The sequence below is a fragment of the Odocoileus virginianus genome, chromosome 24 (assembly GCF_023699985.2).
Source record: "Odocoileus virginianus isolate 20LAN1187 ecotype Illinois chromosome 24, Ovbor_1.2, whole genome shotgun sequence".
NCBI classification, from domain to species: domain Eukaryota; kingdom Metazoa; phylum Chordata; class Mammalia; order Artiodactyla; family Cervidae; genus Odocoileus; species Odocoileus virginianus.
Window position 1 is genome coordinate 47,167,778 of NC_069697.1, and position 14,370 is coordinate 47,182,147.

The 14,370-nt window shown below is 39.2% G+C and overlaps 1 long non-coding RNA gene across 1 annotated transcript in view; it reads left to right on the forward strand.

The window, feature by feature from the left end:
* Nucleotides 1-14,370, forward strand: part of LOC139030934 (uncharacterized) — a 39,876-nt gene that overhangs the window by 6,400 nt on the left and 19,106 nt on the right. The gene's annotated exons all lie outside the window — the stretch shown is intronic.

Here is a 14,370-nt window from a genome sequence, read left to right on the forward strand (position 1 = left end):
GAAAAATCCCATGAATACTTTTTTCCAAGTCTGAAAGAGCTTTATGTTAGAGTAAATTAGCTTTTTTTAAAATATAGAAAGACTCATCTAAGGGAAATGATAATTCACTGGAAAGGAAATTTTACCCAACAATGATTTTATTAAGTATTTGGTATCATGATATGGAAGAACATTTATGATGAAATCAACTTAGGAATTAGGTATTCCTTTAAAAGCTATAGAAATAGTATTATCTGATTAAGAGTAGACTTGGGCACCTCAAATTAAATTTTAGGCCTTCCCCTTCTACAAGGAGCTCTTAAGTTAAGGAGCAAGGAATCTAAGAGAATGCAGCTCTTCATCTGAACTTCAGAAAGGGATAATAGAACTCATTTGGAATTTGCTCTTCCTCTCCACCGCCAAAGGTATGTTATGTATCCAGTGGACTGTTAATGGCTAGAGGGTTAAAAAGGAAAAATAATTTCAGCCTCAGGTAGTCTTCCTGAAAGTGTGGCCTGTGAATTAGCTATATCACAAACAAGGTGCATTTAAAAATGTGGATTATTAGGCCAAACTCCAGATGAATCAGAATCTCTCTTTGGTACTCTTGCCTGGAAAATCCCATGGATGGAGGAGCCTGGTAGGCTCCAGTCCATGAGATCCAGAAGAGTCGGACACGACTGAGTGACTTCACTTTCACTTTTCACTTTCATGCATTGGAGAAGGAAATGGCAACCAACTCCAGTATTCTTGTCTGGAGAATCCCAGGGACGGGGGAGCCTGGTGGGCTGCCTCTATGGGGTCGCACAGAGTCGGACACGACTGAAGCGACTTAGCAGCAGCAACAATGTAAAGAGAGAGGTTGGCTTCTGAATTAATTTTGCCCAAATACAGGCAATGACCTTGTGATAAGGGCACATTTTTTTCTAGTTGTAAGGCTGGATTGTCAGTTCTTGATAGAACAATTTCCATCTCTAGCCCTCTAGGAATATTTAGTCTCAGTAAATTAAATAAACAAACTCTAGTATAACTCTCATATACTGTAACAGGCATCATTTCTCCTAGGATGTTTTTTCTTCTTAAAAATTATGACAATTTATTTAATAAAGATGCTGGCTTGTATCAGTGGACTGATATTATACTCAATAATTTCTTCTATTTGATCTCTCTATATTAATCATTTATAGTCCATTGGGCTTCTTTTTTTATTAGAGAAATCATATTTCAGTTAAAACACAATAAACTAAGAATTGTGTCCAACTGATGATAAATACTTTTAGTAAGTGGGCTTCCCAGATGTCTCAGTGGTGAAGAATCTTCCTGCCAATGAAGTAGACACAGGATATGTGAGTTCGAGCCCTGGGTTGGGAAGATCCCCTGCAGGAGGAAATAGAAACCCAATCTAGTATTCCTACTTGGGAAATCCCAGAGACAGAGGATCCTGGTGGGCTGCATACAGTCCATGGGGTTGCAAAGAGTCAGACACCAGTGAGCAACTGAGCATGTATTTTTAATAAGCAATGTAAAAGTAATTTATTTTTATGTTAAAAATATAACTTATACAAATAGATCTAATTTAGATTTGTTAAGCCTGGTTACCAATGGCTAAATATAAATATAATACAAATATATGCTATGTCATATAGATTTTCAAAATATATTGTATATTATATTTACATATGTGTATATACTTAGATAATGTTTAAGCAGAGAGAATGAAGTACTTGTATAAAGAGTGTGCCATATATTATATATGTGTATACCACATATTTATCTATGATAACTTAAATGTGTGATAATTTGCAGACTGTATATAAAACCTGTTTGCTTCAGATTTGTAAGGATCATAGTCTTTATTACTGCATTTAAAGATCATCACACTAGAAAATCTTATTTAAAATGGAGCTTATTTTGAAAACACTGAAAAGAGGAAAAGATCTTTTTGTAGGCTGCTATCATACTCAGACTTCTGTGTATGTAAGAAGGTATGAGATATGTAAAAGTGGCACATTATTGGGTACCTCTCAAATTGGAAAATCAGGAGGTCAGAACTAGGAATCTGATGTGTTAAAAGCCCCCTAGATGATTTTATGAAGTTAAATAGTCCTTTGGGAAATCTCAATTATATAGAGGAGACAACAACATATGTTAAAAATGAAAGCGTCAGTAATTATTCTTTTTAGTTCCAAACATTCTGCATTTTGTATTGTGGCAGTGGACACCCACCCCTATCCAACCTCACCCTACCCCCAGATGAGTTCAGAATCATTTTTTCTCCCTGGACCCATGTCTTTTCAATGAGTACAACATGCCTAGGGAGCAGCTTAGGGATGCATGGGACTGAAAACATGGCTTCCTTGAAAAGTACTGAAAGTGCCTATGTATTGATTTATACAACTAACTCTTTAGGACTCATACTTTGACAGGTAAGAGATAATGCAACAGGAGATTCAAAGGCGTCTCAAGTAAGTAAATTTTATACAACACAGAGAGACGATGGCAATATGATGATGGTTTTTAAAATAACTAAAAAAGATTAAATATACTTAAATTTAAGAGCAAAACATCAAGACAAATGCTATTTAGAGATACATTTCCCCTAAGTGGAAACAGAAACAAAAGGCTTGGGTTAGCTATAATTAGGATTTTTTTATTTGGGAATTATTGCCAAATAATTCAAGTCTTTACTAACAGTTTATAGTTGTTATAATCTCCTTTACTTACAATTATAGTCAAATATTTTCCTGTTTAAAATCAGGGTTTCGGATTTGTCACCTTGATTTAATTTAGCCTCAAGCGTCTATAATAAATATTAAGGAGAAAAACTCTCATTCACTTTCAGTACCTCAAATAGTAAAATACAAACTCTTGAAACTTAAAGAGCAACTATTTGAGAATGAGAAGTAAATATTATGGAACAGTATTTACAGTGGTTGATATACATGAAGGGGGCTCCTGGGAACACTAAACAAGTTCTTGACTCTTGAGCTGACAAATGAGGAGGAAACAATCTGTGAAAATCTCCATTTGTAGAGTCAAAAATCAAATGTTCTTAGAACTCAATGGACCTAGCAATCATCTCATTTTATCCTTACCTTTTGGATAAACAGTTTAATAAGTGAGGTTGTGACCTTCCAAGGTCATAAGGCTAGTGAAAGGGTAGGGTTAAGACTAGCAGCCAGATAAGCTGACTGTTACTTCATTACTTTTGCGTAATGTCACACTAATTCAGTAAGTCACTATAAATATTAATGATATTGGACCTTCTTAATATAACAGGATTTTCTACTAAATTGGAAACTGTGTATGCCAAAAGTCAGAGTACTCCCCATGGCAGAGATTGCTTATGGTCTCCAAACATATACTCTCCTTTTCTTCCATAGCAACAGACGTTTGAGCTGAACACATGGCTACACAATCAAACACTCTGAATGTGCTTTCTTTTTAAAAACCACTTTGAGATATAATTCCACGTGCCGTATCTGACTCCTTTGAAGTGTGCCAGCTAATGTCTTTTAGTATATTCGCAGAGTTGTGCGTTATTGCCACAATCAATATTAGAATATTGTCATTACCCTCCCCCAAACTCCACACCCCTGGGCTGTCACCCCAAAGCCCTCAGCCCCCCAGCCCCCCGTAGTCGTGAATCTTCCTTGTATATGCTGTGTGCTATGCCGAGTCTCTTGGTCATGCCCACTCTTTGCAACCCCATGGACTGTAGCCGCCAGCTTCCTTTGTCCACGGGGATTCTCCAGGCAACAATACTGGAGTGGGTGGCCATGCCCTCCTCCAGGGGATCTTCCCCACCCAGGGATCGAACCCAGGTCTCCCACATTGCGCGCAGATTCTTTACAGTCTGAGCCACCAGTGAAGCTACTTTCTGTATAGCTTTGCCTTTTTGGTCCTTTCGTTTAAATAGAATCTCAGAATCTCATGATATAGCTCCCTTGTGACTGGCCTCTTTGATGCTGCATGCCGTTTTCAGCATTCATCCATGCTGTAGCGAGGATCCACGCACCATTTCTTTCTACTGAATAATAATAATTCTATTGTGTAGATATACCACAGTTAATTTCATCTACTCATAGTTGATGGACATTTGGGATGTTCTCACTTTTGGACCACTGTGAATAATGTTGCTGTGAACCTGGTGTAAAATTGTTTGTGTGGATGTATATTTTCACTTTTGGGGGGTATATACCTAGGAGTGGGATTGCTGGGTCAAATGGTCACTCTGGGTCTAGTCATTTGAAGAACAGGCAGACTGTTTTCCCAAGTGACTGCACCATTTTACATTGCCACTAGCAGTCTCTGAGAGTCCCGATTTCTACAACTCTTAGAAACCCTTGTTATTATCCGTCTTTTTGACTATAGGCATTCTGGTGTGTGTGAAGTAATATCTCATTGTGCTTTTAATTTGCATTTCCCTGATGGTAATGATGTTGACATCTTTTATTTTTTTGGCTTATTGACCCTTTTCATATCTTCTTTGGATAAATTTCTATTCACATCCCTTGCCCATTTTATACTTGGATGATTTATCTTTTTTATTATTGAGTTGTAAGTATCCTTTAGATATTTTAGATACTAGATATTTATTAGATAGACAATTCTTCTCAGAGTCTTATAGCTTGGATCTCACATTTAGTCTTTGATCCATTCTGAGTTGAGTTTTGTATGTGATGTGAGGCGTGGGTCTAATTTAACCCTTTTATATGTGGCAATTCCAGCACTACTAGTTAAAAATATTATTCTTTCCTCCATTTGTCTTGGAACCTTTTTGAAAGCTAACTAACCAGAGCTACAAAGACTCTCAGTTCTATTTCATTCACCTCTATGTTTATCCTTATGGCAGTATCACATTGTTTTAATTACTCTAGCTTTGCAATATGCTGTGAAATTTAGAAGTGTGAGTTCTTCAACTTTGTTCTTCTCTCTTAGGATTGTTTGTCTATTCTGAGATTCTTGAAATTCCATAAGAATATTAGAATTAGCTTCTCAATTTTTGTAGAGTAGTCGGCTGGGATTTTGATAAAGATTGCTGAAATTTGTAGATCAATTTGATGAGTAATGCCATCTTAACAATGTTGTCTCTCAATTTATGAACAAGTGAACACACCATGGTTACTTAATCTCCCTTGCTAATACATGTGGTCTTGTTCTAGGTTGTGGTCAATAGAATGTGAGCTAAAGTAATGTGTGAAATGTCTTATTCATGCTTGTATAAAGAAGGATTATGTTTATCACTCCCCCATTCCTATCATTCCTTTCTGGTGGCTAAAAATTGGAGATGATAGTGAGAGCTAAAGTTCCCATGTTTTCTGTAAACTGGAGTCAATCTCCTGCTCTCATTAATACAAGGACTTTAATCCCATCCCGAGGGCCCCACTTTTATGACCCAGCCTATCTCCAATCACTTCCTAAAGATTCCACTTCCAAATACCATCACAATGGGGATTAGAGCTTCAATATTTGAGTTTGGGGGGGTGGTGATGGTACACAATAATATTCAGTCCATAGCATTCTGGCACTGGCTTTCCCAAATTTATATCCTTCTCACAAGCAAAATACATTCACTCTATCTGAACAGCCCCCAAAGTCTTGACTTTTTCCAGGATTAACTCTAAAGGCAAAGTCTCATCCAAGTCACATGTGGGTGAGACTCCTGCTATGATTCATCCTAAGGCAAAAATTCCTCTGGAGCTGTGAACCTGTGTAGCCAGACAAGTTTTGCACTTGCGCAATTCAATGTGAGATAGGTATAGGTTAGATGTTTTCATTCTCAATGGGAGAAGTGTGAGAGAAGGAAGGGTGTGGGTCCCAACAAGCTAGACTCTAGCAAGGCAATCCCCATCGGATCTTAAGGTGAGAGAACAGTCTTGGTTAGATGCGCAAGTCTCCTGGAGTGGCAGGATCTCCCCAGTGGCTCAGCGGGAACATGCAGTCTACACCTCAGCTCTGACAGCGGGCGTCTTGCCTCCACAGCTCCAGGCTGTCTCGCTCTGGCCTCCCGTGGCGGCTGTTTGGCCTGCTCAAAGTGTGGTGGTGGCCCTGATGATCTCTGAGTCATCCCCAGGGCCATTGTTCCCTTATCTTGAAAAACAGCACCTGTTCACAGCCAAACAGCATTAGGGTTTGGGTGGTTTAGGGTCTAATAACTGACAGCTTTCTTTGGTTTTGCCCCCTCTCCATTCCTTTCAGTTCAAACTGTCAGGGCTGCTGGGGTGGTTGATTAGATCTGGGATTCACACCCATGTTAAACTCCTAATTGAATGGTAGTCAGCCATACCCTTAGCATTCTCTTATGAATACACTTTGTTATTTGTGTGTGTGTGTGTGTGTGTGTGTGTGTGTGGGCAGGGTCAGAATTTTCCAAATATTTAAGTTCTAGTTCCTTTTTGCTCAATAGTTCTGTCTTCAATTTAAATCTGTCTTATATGCAATCAGATGATCTAAGCTACTCCTACTTCTTCACACTTCGTTTAGAAATCTCAGCTAAAAATCCAGTGTCATTTGCAAGTTCTACCTTCCACTCGACATTAGAACACAAACACAAGTCAGCCAAATTCTTGGCCATTTTTTAACAAGGAAAGCCTTTCCTCTGGTTTCCAATAGTCTGTTCCTCATTTCCATCTGAGATTTCATCCGAATGACCTTTACCATCCACATTTCTACTGATATTCTGTTCATGATTATGTATTTTCTAAGAAGGTGGATGCTTTCTCTCTAGTTCTCCTCTTCCCTTTCTGAGCTCTCACCAACATCACCTTTAGCATTCCCTTATGACAATATGAGCTTTTTCTGCCAGGCACTTCAAAATTCTTCCAGCCTCTTCCCATCACCCAGTTACAAAGCTGGTCCACATTGTTAGGTGTTTGTTACAGCAGTATCCTTCTTCTTAGTACCAATTTCTTTATTAGTCAAGATCCTTCAAAGAAACAGAACTAATAGGACATATATCTCCTATATATATATATATATATATATATATATATATATATATATATCTGTATATATATCCCACATATATGTATCCTATATACACACAAATATATAGGTCACACATGAACATATATAGGATATCATACACACACACACACATACACACACACACACACACACGTGTGTGTGTGTGTGTATTGGCTTAAGGAGTTACAGAAGCTGAGAAGTCCTGTGTTCTTCTGTCTGGAAGCTGGAGGCTAGGATAGCCTTGGTGTAAACTCCAGTCTGAATTTGAAGACCTGAGAACCTGCAGAAGGTGCAGGTTGTGTACATCTCAGTCCAAAGACAGTTGGTGATTGATGGCTGAATTCAAGCAGTTAGTCTGGGTGAGAGAGCCATCTCATGTTTCTTCCTTTATGCTGGTAAGGGCACAAATCCCATCATGAGGACCCCACTCTCATAACCTAATGTAATCCTAATTGCCCTCCAAAGACCCCACTTCTAAATAGCATGCCACTGGGGATTAGGGCTTCAAAATATGAATTGGTGTGGGGCACCACATTCAGGTAACCACAACAAGTCAAATTACAAACAAGATGCAAATAAAGAAACAACTCGGTGATTGAATCCTTTTAAACTTTATTTTTTATTGAAGCATAGTTGATTTATGATATAATATTAGTTTCAGGTATACAACATATTGATTTAATATTTTTATATATTATGTTCCATTTAAAGTTATTACAAAATAATGTAGATATTTCCCTATATTGTATAATATATCTGTATTGTTTATTCATTTTATACACAGGAGTTTGTGTCTTTTAATCTCCTGCATGCATGCCAAGTCACTTCAGTCGTGTCCAGCTCTCTGTGACCCCATGGGCTGCAGCCCAGCAGGCTCCTCTGTCCATGGGATTCTCTAGGCAAGAGTACTGGAGTGGCTTGCCACACCCTCCTCAAGGGATCTTTCTGACCCAGGGATCAAACTCGTGTCTTCTGCAGCTCCTGCATTGCAGGCAGATTCTTTACCACTAAATCACCAGGGAAGCCCCCTTAATCCCTAACCCCCTTCCCCAAAATTGAATTCTTTATCTGAGAAAAATCTCCCTATATTACTTGACTTTTGCTGTGTAGCCAATCATCCAAACACTTGGTGGCATACAGAGTATAAACTTTCATTTATTTCTTGCAAGTCTCTTGCTACTACGGAGAAGGCAATGGCACCCCACTCCATTGTTCTTGCCTGGAGAATCCCAGGGACGGCGGAGCCTGGTGGGTTGCTGTCTATGGGGTCACATAGAGTCAGACATGACTGAAGCGACTTAGCAGCAGCATTGTTACTAAGGTTTGAGAAATCTTATTTAAACTCAACTGACTTTGGCTCTAGCCAGAAGTTGGGTCTAACTATGCCCTACATTTCTGTTATCATAAGAATCAGTATACCCGAGGCATATTCTTCTGATGTGAAAAGCTGGAATGCAAGAAAGAAATCTTAGTCATGTAAGCACATTGCAAGCCTCTGGTATTGTTGTGTCTATTAACATTCATTTGGCCAAAGGACATTATAATATATATATTATATATGTATAATATATATAATGTATAATATTATTATATTATATTAAACAATTATACATAATAATATATATGGTATATATATTATATATATAGCCAAACTCCAAATTAAATAAGGGCAAAAAATCCTCCTATCCAGAGGAGGAAGGGGACAAATGACTCTCTGTTGAACAATGTTTTAAATCTAATCTACTACAGTCTTCTTTACAGTCGCAAATATTCATTCATCAACCATATGTAATATACACTCTCTTTCATTTCAAGACACCCCCAAAGTCTCATTCAAGCATGACATCAGATTTAAAGTTTAGGAACACATCAATTTTTAGAGTATCTCTTTGTGATTCAAAGACCTAGAAACTTATAGGATAAAGTATCTGCTCTCAAATATTCAACATATGATGGTGGAAAAAGGAAAGGATAACTATAAAAGACACTTCCATTTGAAAAGAAGAAGAATGAGATATAGATAGGAGTCACTGGCTCATACCAGTTTTGAAATCCTGCTAGACAAGTATTTCCAAATACCTCCACCTTGGGGAGGCGTAATCTTCCTTGGTGAATATCGTTCCCATCCATGCTTCTTCATGACTCTTTGCTCTGTCCTCTGGTGAGGTGGAAGGATCTTTGTTTATTTATTTATTTTATACTCCTCCCTAGTCACTTCTGAAGAGGGGTCTTCTTGGTGGCTAAGATGCTTTCATGGTCTGGTCCCTGCTTGTAGAAAGTTGGGGCCTAAAGTTCTTTTTATATCTGTTGAGCCTCAGTTTCTTTTAGTTCAAACCTGTGGTGCCTTTTGCTAGAACAGCTTTCAGAAACAGTCGTGGATTTCCTTTGTATTGATTCCTTCATACTGAAAGGCTCACCCACAGTTCTTTTTGAGGTATGATCATCTTACTTTATAGACTTACTTGGAAATACTTTGGGTACTGTCAAGACTTTGTTGAACCATATCCTTTATCTTTATAGATCCCTTCCCTGGTGGCTCAGATGGTAGAGAATCTGCCTGCAATGCAGGAGACCTGGCTTCGATCCCTGGGGTCAGGAAGATCCCCTGAAGAAGGAAATGGCAACACACTCCAGTATTCTTGCCTGAAGAATTCCATGGACAGAGGAGCCTGGTTGGCTATTCGATGGGGTCGCAAAGAGTTGGACATGACTGAGTGACTAACACTTTCACTTTCTATCCAAGTGAAAAGATTTAGTAGGTAACACGTGTAGTAGACACCCACTACCTAAACTCATTTCTACGGCTGCATGATGGATACCTAAAGACTAGTTTTCGATAAAAGGAGAAGTTTGAGCTTTATTTATGAATGATTCAAATCAGTATGTGCATGAAAGTCAAGAAGAGGGTGGTATCTGCCCTACAGATCTGTTCATGAGTGGGTTTAAAAAAAATGAGACCAGGATAAACTCTCTCAATGAGCAGAATTTTGGTTGGTACACCTAGTCATCCACTTTGCATAGAAAGACAAGTTTGTTCAGGGACCTGAAAGGAGAAATATTGTTAGTTTGAGGGCCAGGAAGTCTGAGGTAAAGTTATATGGATGGACCTAGGGAGATGGGCAAAAGTGTCAAGAGTTTTATATTGTGTGTGAGCACCAGCCATAAAACATATACCATAGAATAGGTATTGGAACAAACAGACTGAATGACTCAAACAGTTGACATCACATGGCCTCTCTCCTCAGAGCTGTAACAATGAACACATTAATATCATAGCCACAGTTGCAGCAATGATGGCTCTACAAGGGGACTGCAGCACAGCCTCCTATTTATCAAGACTGATCTAGCTGTTACTGCTGCCAAACATCCAGCTTACTGGGAACAGAAATCAATAGTGAGCCTGTAATATGGAATCATCCCTAAAGGAGAAACAAATGGTGTCATGTTAAATATATTGGACCCTAATTATGGAAAAGGCAATAATTTATCTTGACTACAATTGATATTAAAGATATTAGTTTTCCTTTCCTGCCAGCAGTATCTCAAATATCTCCACTATCACAGGGCTTACAGAAGGTTTGGTGTTATTCCCAGATGGTGCTAGTGGTAAAGAACTCACATGTCAGTGCAGGTTAGACATAAGACACATGGTTTGATCCCTGGGTCGGGAAGATCCCCTGGAGAACGGAATGGTGATCCACTTCATTATTCTTGCCTGGAGAATCCCATGGACAGAGGAGCCTGGCGGGCTATGGTACATACGGTCGCACAGAGTCGGAAACAACTGAAGTGACTTAGCATGGCACATGATATATCAAACAAAAGGCTACCATCTCTAGGAGATGCTCCATTCCAGAGAAAATCCAGTATGTAATGACTAGTTCAGTATAGTTCAGTGGTTCAGTCATGTACGAGTCTTTGTGACCCCATGGAATGCAGCATGCCAGGCTTCCCTGCCCATCACCAACTCCCGGGGCTTGCTCAAACTAATATCCATCAAATTGGTGATGCCATCCAACCATCTCATTCTCTGTTGTCCTCTTCTCCTCCTGCCTTCAATCTTTCCCAGCATCAGGGTCTTTTCTAATGAGTCAGATCTTTGCATCAAGTGGCCAAAGTATTGGAGTTTCAGCTTCAGTATCAGTTCTTCCAGTCGATATTCAGGACTGTTTTCCTTTAGGATGGACTGATTGGATCTCCTTCCAGTCCAAGGGACTCTCAAAAGTCTTCTCCAACACCACAGTTGAAAAGCATCAATTCTTCAGCACTCAACTTTCTTTATAGTCCAACTCACATCCATACATGTCTACTGGGAAAACCATAGCCTTGACTAGATGAATCTTTGTTGGCAAAGTAATGTCTCTGCTTTTTATTTATTTATTTATTTATTTATGTCTCTGCTTTTTAATATGCTGCCTAGGTTGATCATAATTTTCCTTCCAAGGAGCAAACGTCTTTTAATTTCATGGCTGCAGTCACCATCTTCAGTGATTTTGGAGCCCCCCAAAATAAAGTCTGTCACTGTTTCCACTGTTTCCCAATCTATTTGCCATGAAGTGATGAGACCAGATGCCATGATCTTAGTTTTCTGAATATTGAGTTTTAAGCCAACTTTTTCCACTCTCTTCTTTCAGTTTCATCAAGAAGCTCTTTATTTCCTCTTTTCTTTCTACCATAAGGGTGGTGTCATCTGCATATCTGAGGTGATTGATATTTCTCATGGCAATCTCGATTCCAGCTTGTGCTTCATTCAGCCTGGCATTTCCCATGATGTATTCTGCATATAAGTTAAATAAGCAGGGTGACAATATGCAGCCTTGATGTACTACTTTCCCGATTTGGAACCAGTCTCTTGTTCCATGTCCAGTTCTAACTGTTTCTGCTTGACCTGCATACAGACTTCTCAGGAGGCAGGTCAGGTGGTCTGGTGTTCCCATCTCTTTAAGAATTTTCCACATTTTGTTGTAATCCACACAGTAAAAGGCTTTGGTGTAGTCAATAAAACAAGTTTTTCTGGAGTCCTCTTGCTTTTTCTTTGATCCAGTGGATGTTGGCAATTTGACCTCTGGTTCCTCTGCTTCTCTAAATCCAGCTTGAACATCTGGAAGTTCACGGTTCAGGTACTATTGAAGCCTAGCTTGGAGAATTTTGAGCATTAATTTACTAGCATGTGAGATGAGTGGAACTGTATGGTAGTTTGAACATTCTTTGGCATTGCCTTTCTTTGGGATTGGAATGAAAACTGACCTTTCCAGTCCCTTGGCCACTGCTGAGTTTTTCAAGTTTGCTGGGATATTGAGTGCAGCATTTTAACAGCATCATCTTTTAGGATTTGAAATAGCTCAACTGGAATTCCATCACCTTCATTAGCTTTGTTCATAGTGATGCTTCCTAAGGCCCACTTGACTTCACATTCCAGCATGTCTGGCTCTAGGTGAGTGATCACACCATCGTGGTTATCTGGGTCTTTAAGATCTTTTTTATATAGTTATTCTATGTATTCTTGCCACCCCTTCTTAATATCTGCTTCTGTTAGGTTCATATCATTTCTGTCCTTTACTGTGCCCATCTTTGCATGAAATGTTCCCTTGGTATCTCTAATATTTTTTAAGAGAACTCTAATCTTTCCCATTCCATTGTTTTTCTTTATTTCTTTGCATTGATCCCTGTGGAAGGCTTTCTTATCTCTCCTTGCTATTTTTTGGAACTCTGCATTCAAATGGGAATATCTTTCCTTTTCTCCTTTGCCTTTAACTTCTCTTCTTTTCTCAGCTATTTGTAAGTTCTCCTCAGACAATCATTTTGCCTTTTTCTGTTTCTTTTTCTTGGGGATGGTCTTGATCACTGCCTCCAGTACAATGTCGCGAACCCCTGTCCATACTTCTCAGGCACTCTATCAGATCTTATCCCTTAAATCTGTTGATCACTTCCACTTACAATCAAAATTGTAAGGGATTTGATTTAGGTCATACCTGAATGGCCTAGTGGTTTTCCCCGCTTTCTTCAAGTTAAGTCTGAATTTGGCGATAAGGAGCTCATGATCTGAGCCACAGTAGTTCCTGGTCTTGTTTTTGCTGACTGTATAGAGCTTCTCTACCTTTGGCTGCAAAGAACAGAATCAATCTGATTTCACTGTTGACCATCTGGTGATGTCCATGTGTAGAGTCTTCTCTTGTGTTGTTGGAAGAGGGTGGTTGCTATGACCAGTGTGTTCTCTTGGCAAAACTCTGTTAGCCTTTGCCTTGCTTCATTCTGTACTCCAAGGCCAAATTTGCCTGTTACTCCAGGTATCTCTTGACTTCCTACTTTTGCATTCCAGTTCCCTATGATGAAAAGGACATCTTTTCTTGGCATTATTTCTAGAAGGTCTTGTAGGTCATCATAGAGCCATTCAACTTCAGCTTCTTCAGCATTGGTGGTTGGGGCATATACTTCGATTACTGTGATATATTTTTTTGAACCATTTGAGTGGTTTGCCTTGGGAATGAACAGAGATCATGCTATCATTTTTGAGATTGCACCCCAAGTACTGTATTTAAAACTCTTTTGTTGACTATGAGGGCTATTCTGTTTCTTCAAAACGATTCTTGCCCACAGTAGTAGATATAATGGTCATCTGAATTAAATTCGCCCATTCCAGTCCATTTTAATTCACTGATTCCTAAAATGTCTATGTTCACTCTTGCCATCTCCTGTTTGACCACTTCCAATTTACCTTGATTCATGGACCTAAAATTCCAGGTTCCTATGCAATATGGTTCTTTGCAGCATTGGATTTTACTTCCATCACCAGTCACATCTACAACTGGGCATTGTTTTTGCTTTCACTCTGCCTCTTCATTGTTTCTGGAGTTATTTCTCTACTCTTCTCCAGTAACATATTGGGCACCTACTGACCTGGGGGGTTCATCTGTCATTGTCCTATCTTTTTGCCTTTTAATACTGTTCACGGGGTTCTCAAGGCAAGAATACTGAAGTGGCTTACCATTCTGTTCTCCAGTGGACCACGTTTTGTCAGAATTCTGCATCATGATCCTTCTGTCTTATGTGGTCCTACACAGCATGGCTCATAGTTTCGTTGAGTTAGACAAGGCTGTGATCCATGTGATCAGTTTGGTTCATTTTCTGTGATGTGGCTTTCTTTCTGTCTGCCCTCTGATGCATTAGGATAAGAGGCTTATGGAAGCTTCCTGATGGGAGAGACTGACTGTGGGGAAACTGGGTCTTGTTCTGATGGCCAGGGCCATGTTCTGTAAATCTTTAATCCAATTTTCTTTTGATGGACAGGGCTTTGTTCTCTCCTGGTTGTTTGGCCTGAGGCCAAACTATGGTAGGGGTAATGAAGGTAATGGTGAACTTCTTTAGAGATTTTGTGTTTATCCCAGGTCAAGTATCAGTGACAATAGATTAGACTTGCTTCTT